General features: G+C 39.7%; 1 pseudogene; it reads right to left on the bottom strand.

Moving 5' to 3' along the window:
• Positions 1-320: 320 nt before the first annotated feature.
• Positions 321-7,575, bottom strand: LOC118649101 (annotated as a pseudogene).
• Between the last annotated feature and the right edge of the window lie 6 nt (positions 7,576-7,581).

The raw sequence follows: 7,581 nt of genomic DNA on the forward strand, positions 1-7,581 counted from the left end.
GTCCTTTCACGTGCACACACACACACACACACACATACACTCTCACATACATACTTTCATTTTTTAACTTCTAGTGTCTTCATACATCTCTGTTCCCCAATTTGTTTCAAAATAATCAAAGGGAAAAGGGAGAGGTAAGAGAATTGTCTTTAGTAAATGACATAAATATTTCTGTGTTGTGGTCATTGATCCAATAGTTTCAATCAGGACCAGTTTATGAGGCTATTAAGTTGTTGGTGCATGTTTATAAACTAGAAAAGGATTAAAAGAGGGTAAAAGAAAAAAATTCCACACAAGAACCACAGCACCATCTTCACAGGTATCTGTGGTTGGAGTTCTTTATTGCAAAGAAAACATGAAAAACATTTCCAGTCAGGAAGAGTGAGTGAGTCTTAGTGATCTACTACGTTGTTAATACTCTGACTTACTACAGTGATTCAAGTTTGTGAAGAGAAAAAGAAAGTCCTGTATAATTTCTTAATCTTATTAGTTACAAACAAACAAAGTTGTCAAATTATACAGACAGAGCTCTCATTTTGCTAGTTCATATTCCTAAATTTTTAATTGTTCCCTCAACAGCTGACTTTTGAGAATATAAAAAAGCAGTTACTTTTAAAGCACTCCCTGTGATGAAGTAGGAAAAGCCCTGGATTAGTAGCCAATTGAAATGGATTTTTTTTTTGAATGGATTTTTTGTGTCAGCTTTTCCACTATCTTCATGATCTTCAGCAAATCCTTTAACTTTGGGCCCTTTTTGTAGCAACATGAGCACCACAGGGGTGTGGTGGTATTAAAATGAGATAACTGAGATGGAAGCACCTTAAAATACTTGAAATGCTATATCATACATATAATGACTACATTCCAGAGGATAGGATTTGAGAGAGCTAAGCTGACCAGTATTATAAAAGGAAGCAGAAGAGTTTATCGAACATTTTATTACAGAAAGCCCAGTCCCATTATAGGTTTATGTCTCCATTTCTCTTTGATGCATTTAACAGAATGGATTATATAGAGAAGAGGAGTAATAAGCAGAGGAGGCAGAGCCTGAGACAGCTCAAATGCATTACTCATTGCTATTCAAGGAATAAGTAAAAGGTCAACCACGGGGCCATAACCCCTGCAGGGTAGCATCTAGCTGTCAAAGTGCACAGGCAACACCTGGGGTTACCCTCACAGGCGATGACAACACGCATAGAGCTGCCCCTGCCCTGATATCTGCAGTTTTGCCGGGAACTTGCTGTAAGCTTGCAGACTATGACTCTTAGTACACCCTCATGGCAGTTCATCCTGCCATTCCTGCACTGGATATTGGTGGTCCTACAGATGTGGTTAATGGTCCCGATGTTTTCGTGGATGAAGGTGTTGAATTTCTTGCACCTAGGCCTGGTCATCCCCTGTCTTGGCATCACTGTGTTGCAGTACAAGCTGGTGACACCTCTCTGTTTAGAATCCACATGTTGCCGCTGGAATCGTTCGTACATAGTCTCGCCATAGGAAGGTTGCACCAGCCCCAGCCCCAGCAGGGTCAGCAGTGAGAGTAGAAGCAATGAAAGTGTCTTCTGGAGAGCCATCACTGCCTTGGAGGTGCCTGGAGAGAAACCAAGGGGAAGGAGAAAGGAAGGTAAGAAATGGACACCAGAGAGAGGTATGGAGAATGGCAAGTTGATATTTTTCAACTCTACAGTCTACTCTTTCCTCCTCACTTCTCTGCTCACAACTTTTCTCATCACAGCTTCCCCAAGAGTTAAAAGTTTGCAAATATGATCTCTGAAAGCAAGAGCTTTACTCTTTCATAGAGACACAGTGACTCAGGGCAGAGACTGAACAAGTGGAAGCCCAGGTATATATGTCCTGTGTGGCCAGGGTGTGAAAAGGCAGATCAAATGACACTAGAGTTGTCTGTCTCTTGAGGAAATTATCTAGTCATGTGATCTTTAGAGAGTGTTTTGTTCCCTAGAGACTCTGATTCCCAAAGGGTTGGATAGATAGGATATGCCAATGAGAGTTTGTGAACTGATTTTAATTCCTGACATCTGGGAATTGAGGAAGGTGTAGGGAAAAAAGGATAGAGTAATGTTTAGGGTTAGCCTTTCCTCTCATGTGTCTATTTTTTTAAATTAAAAAAAAATTCAATTACAGTTGACATATTAGTTTCAGGTATACTAAATAGTGATTTATATAGCTTAAGAAGTGATCACCATGTAAGTCTAGCACCCGTCTGACATCATATGTTGTTATTACAATGCTACTGGCTATATTCCCTATGCTGACTTGGCATCCCCATGGCTATTTTTAAAACTGGCCATTTGTCCTTCTTAGTTCCTTCACCTTTTTCACCCAGTTGGCATTCTTTTAATGGTATTAAAATCAAGTCTTTTTGGAAATCTTGCTAATCCTATATAAAAAAAGAATACCCCAGAGTATCCAGCCAAAGTGTTCTGAATATAATAAATATTGGTTGAGTGAACTAGTGAACAAATGAAACAAAATGGCTTGTGGAATTGACTGATAAAAGAAATTTAAAAAATAAATCTCAACAGCACAATCTCCACAAAAGAGGACTTAGACTGTCTTTTTTCCTTGCTGTTTCTATGCACAACCAAAAACTAGGCCTTGGTGATATATTCCATCATCATGCATGTATCCTTCATGCTGTGTCTATCTTGTCAATAGCTGTTTTTAGTTTTCTGTCTCTAGTTGCAGAATCCTTTTGGCACTTTTGGCAGTGGAAAATAAACATAAGTTTTATAGAGTTTAAAAACAACACAAGCCTTGACCAGTTTGGGTCAGTGCCTAGAGTGTCGGCCTGTGGGCTGAAGAGTCCCAGGTTCGATTCCGGTCAAGGGCATGTACCTTGGTTGCGGGCACATCCCCAGTAGCGGGTGTGCAGGAGGCAGCTGATGGATGTTTCTCTCTCATGGATGTTTCTAACTCTCTATCCCTCTCCCTTCCTCTCTGTAAAAAATCAATTAAATATATTTTTCTAAAAACAATACAAAAACTAAACAAAAACCTTCAGAGCTACAACAAAGAAAGCATTGCCATATAGTGTCAGAACATTGCTTCTATTGATCTAGGAAAGGAAGGAACCCAGACCTATCTGACTCTAAAATCAGTGCCTTTTCCACATCTTCTACTCCCTCTCTCTTTCCACTCCCCAAATAATCAGGATATTAAAGACATTTATGTTCAGAGTTGCTTCTCTTTAGCAACAGAGTTTAATCCTGGGTGGAATAGGGGAGGAGTGGAAGTGAGAATCGCTCACCAACACCGAATAGCTTCAGTGGTTCTCAACCTGTGGGTAGCGACCCCTTTGGGGGTTGAACAACCCTTTAACAGGGGTCGTTCGAAAATACATCCTGCATATCAGATATTTACATTATGATTCATAACAATACCAAATTGAAGTTATGAAGTAGCAACAAAAATAATTTTATGGTTGGGGGTCACCACAACATGAGAAATTGTATTAAAGGATCATAGCATTAGGAAGGTTAAGAACCACTGAGCTAGATGCTGCCATCTGACAGTCTCTCTTGGGATTGGCATGAACTCATGAACTGAATCTCGACCGTGACAATGAGGCAGGGCTGACTCACTAGAGCAGTGATTTTCAACCTTTTTCATCTCATGGCAGACATAAATTAATTATTAAATTCTGAAGCACACTGAAAAATATATTATCTGTCAAGCTGACAAAATAAATAGGTATAATTTTGATTCATTCACACCAGGCAGCTATTGTGTTGGTTGTCATTTTTTAATTTGACAATCTAAGGGAAAAGAGGTCAGTGCTACTGACTAAATAGTCAGGTATTGCAGGTTTTAAAAATTCTTGGGGCATACCAGTTGAAAATCGCTGTACTAGAACAAATAAAATTAATCTCTGACTCAACAGGAAGTGAGCAACCCAAAACAGAAAGGACAGTTTTTTGAGGGTCATACAGGCCCATTTCTACATATGCAGTCCAAGGGCTGATAGTAGCTGAAGTCCTGGTGTGATGTATATGGGTACTACTGTCCTCTTTTTTCAAAGATGCTGCTTCATGATGGCAGGTCACACTGTCTGGGTGACTGAAATGGCTGATTAAGAACCTGCATACCAGTTTCAAACATAACTTCATTCTTCAAAACGCTATCTCCTATAGTCACAGCCACCTTTTGCTTGTATACAAAAAGCTAGAAAGCTCTAGGTCACATTTCAGTGCCTACAGCTATAGATATGAGATATGGGCTTAGGAAGAGAGAGAAGGGAACAGTTGTGGGAAGAAGAGTAACAGGGAGAAATGATGCTGATTAACTCCTCATCCTTAGACTAATGGATAGAACTTCTGAAGGTACACTTAGCACTTGGGTAATAGCTTCATCACAACAATGTACTTTGGGTTATTTTCCCCAAATCTAATCTTGCATGGTTAATCTTGCACCTCTGATTTTGCATGGTTTTATCTATCTTTTTCTCATCCTGCTTCTTTGTGTCCAAGATATGATTTAGAAAGATAACTGGCTAGAGAGAAGACCTAAACTATTCATGCAAGAGCAAACCCACAGCCTCAGCCACAATAACCAACTGATTTAACAAGACATCAACAAATATTTGCCAACAGAAGTCCAATGTAGCCATCAATGGGTGTATCTCAAGATTCTAGCTACAACAGAAAATGAAATGATCCCCAAACCATCCCAACACATACTTTTTGGTCAGAGCTTGCCTCAAAGGCTCTCTCCACTCTACCACATTGATTCTCAATAAGAACTTCTTTTGATACTGTGATCCCAAAGACCTAGCTCTGCCACTTTAACTATATGATCTTGGGAAGATTACTTAGCCTCACTCAGCATTATTCCTCATGTAAGTGAGTATAATAATAGCTACCTCTAGGGATGTTATGAGGAATAAATGATAAAATCAATGTTAAGTGCTTATCATAATGCCAGGTACATGGTAAGTACACAGTAAGTGTTGGCAATGGTCACTTTTGCAATTTCCATTTTTCTTGGTTTCCTTTACTTCCTTCAATCTGGATAAAATAATGAATGACTACACCAAGATGTGTATTATTCCCCTCTCCCTTATTGTGTAGAGTACCTGCAAATTAGAAGGCTGTTTTTATGTTGAAATATCTCAGCTACTAGATTTTATACTGTGTCCTCCAGAAAAATTTCCTTGGCACATTGAGTGGAATTTTCTTCCTTGCATATCACCATTCTTCAAAGGGCTTGGGCATTTTGAGGTTTTTGTTTTCTTTTCCTTGCAAAGTTGACCAGGACTTCAATTCCTTAAATAATTCACTTGAGATAAAGACTGACTTGCCTGTCACATGACATTTCATTTTAAGCAGCTTTAGGTTGTGAGAGCACAAGAGACTGAGAGCAAAAAGTGCTAGGCTTGGCTACCCAGCTGCTAGTTCCATCAGCAGGTCAGCAAGCAGCCCCATCCCATTGCCATGTGATTTCCTAAGAAACAGTCATTTGCCCTAACACCAGAGCAGAGAATCCAATGATAATACCCTAAGCAGATGTTTGGAGAAGATATGTGTTTTCACAGCTATGGCACTCAATATAATAATGGTCCATACTTGTGGCCTTTCCTATCAAGGCCTGGAGTAGGTCAATGATCTCTATGGAAGTCATCTTGCATCATATCAAGGTGGAGGTACTGGTTGGAGAACCTGAGCAAAGGGTCCAAATATTCTGCCAAAATCTGAACCTTTCTCACTTCCTAAGGGATTTTTGAGATTTTACAATAAGGCAAATTTTCTATTAGGAGAGGTTTGGAAAACTCTTCTTCCTACTTTCTTAGGAAATGACAGTGATATGAAGTTTGAAATAGGTTCACTCAAGGAAGAAAGATTCATGTGCTGAGTGTGCACCAGTAATTTACTTCTCCATTTCTTCCTCCATAAATTTAAATACTTTCAGTGAGACTGGGCTCTCCCAGGTGGCACCTGGACACTGATCTATAACCTGGGTATTGAAGAAGCAAGGCTTTTGGCCCATTTCAGGGCAATGTAGGCAGCAGGAGAGGGCACCATTGTGAATACCATGACTAGTACAGTCATATGTTCACAAGACAGCAAAACTAGTGACCACTCATAACTTTAATATACTAACAACCACTTTATAAATTATAAATAAAATATTCAGGCACCTGTTGATAGAAATTAGGTAAGGGGAAGTTAACCATTAAATCTGTGAATTAGTCTATTTCATAAAGATTAGTCTATTTTATAAAGAAAGTGTCTATTCACCTAAGTATGTGTTTACTTGAAAACAAATATAGATGAAGAAGAATAAAAGATAAGCTTGGAATCTTTCTATAAATTCCCAAAGACCTCACAGTTGCCTGACATCCGTTGATAAAGTAAAAGTTTAAAGAGAAAATAATGTAAAGTTATCAAATTTTTATTTTTATTTTTTATTTGTGTGTGTGTGTGTGTGTGTGTGTGTGTGTGTTTTATTGCTTAAAGCATTACAAAGGGTATTACATATGTGTCCTCCCCCCCCCCCCCCGCCCTTGATAATCCCCTGGCCTCCCCTACCCCCCAGTGTCTTATGTTCATTGGTTATGCTTATAACCAGGAGAATACCCTGGGAGCAGTCTAGTCAAAGCAACTCAAAATTACCTCCTGCCTAAGACAAGAGGTGCATACTAGGAGTGAATTTTGGTGTTCATGCAGGAGTGTGTGTGTGTGTGTGTGTGTGTGTGTGTGTGTGTGTGTTAGAGAGAAAGAGACAGACAGAGAGAGAGAGAGAAAGAGAGAGAGAGAGAGAGAGAGAGAGAGAGAGAGAGAGAGAGAGTTTAAGAGGGAGGTAGACAGAAAGTTTAATTAGTCTGCTGTTATTTAGTTCTAAAAACTACTCCTCAAAGCTCAACTTTTGTAAAACTAATATTGGCTTATTTGACAGCCAGGACAATTTGCCCCTCCTGAAAATTTTGCTTAGCACCCATGAGCCCTGGAATTTCCCATCTCTCTCTGTAAGATGAATTTACATCCATCCTTCCACTCACAGGAAGGGAAAGTCTACCTCCCTATTGCCTGAGAAGGCACTAACTGATAGGGAAAAGGGCATTTGTATTCCATGCCATCCTCTCTGGGGGCAGCTGAGTAGAGAAAATGGGGAAAGAAATCAATAGGCCAAGAATTGATGAGAAGACTTTGATTCTAACTGATTTCAGAGACATTTTTATTTATTAACATATAAAACAGAAAACAAAAGGCAGCTCATTTTCTGTGCCCCTGGCAATGAATGTAGTCACCACTGCTTTGTAGTGTGTGGGGAAAATGCCAGGAATGGAATAAAGATTCATCAAAGGGACAGGCAAGCCATGTTCACAGGCAACATCTATGTCTCTGGATCCTGATGTGTCTCTGCATCGGCAGGGAGGCCAGGGGGACCCTCTTTATGCCTGCAAGTAGTGACCTGGAAAGGAGACCTCCTTATTCTGAATTTTTTTTCTGTAAGGCATTTCATTCTCATCTTCACAGATGACCTTGATGTTGTTACTGGTGTCTTTGCAGAGTGAAGTTAGGCCTCATCTCCTCATCATGGTTTCACAGTATCTGCCATTGTGGC

This window comes from Myotis myotis, unplaced genomic scaffold (assembly GCF_014108235.1).
Source record: "Myotis myotis isolate mMyoMyo1 unplaced genomic scaffold, mMyoMyo1.p scaffold_m19_p_1, whole genome shotgun sequence".
NCBI classification, from domain to species: Eukaryota; Metazoa; Chordata; class Mammalia; order Chiroptera; family Vespertilionidae; genus Myotis; species Myotis myotis.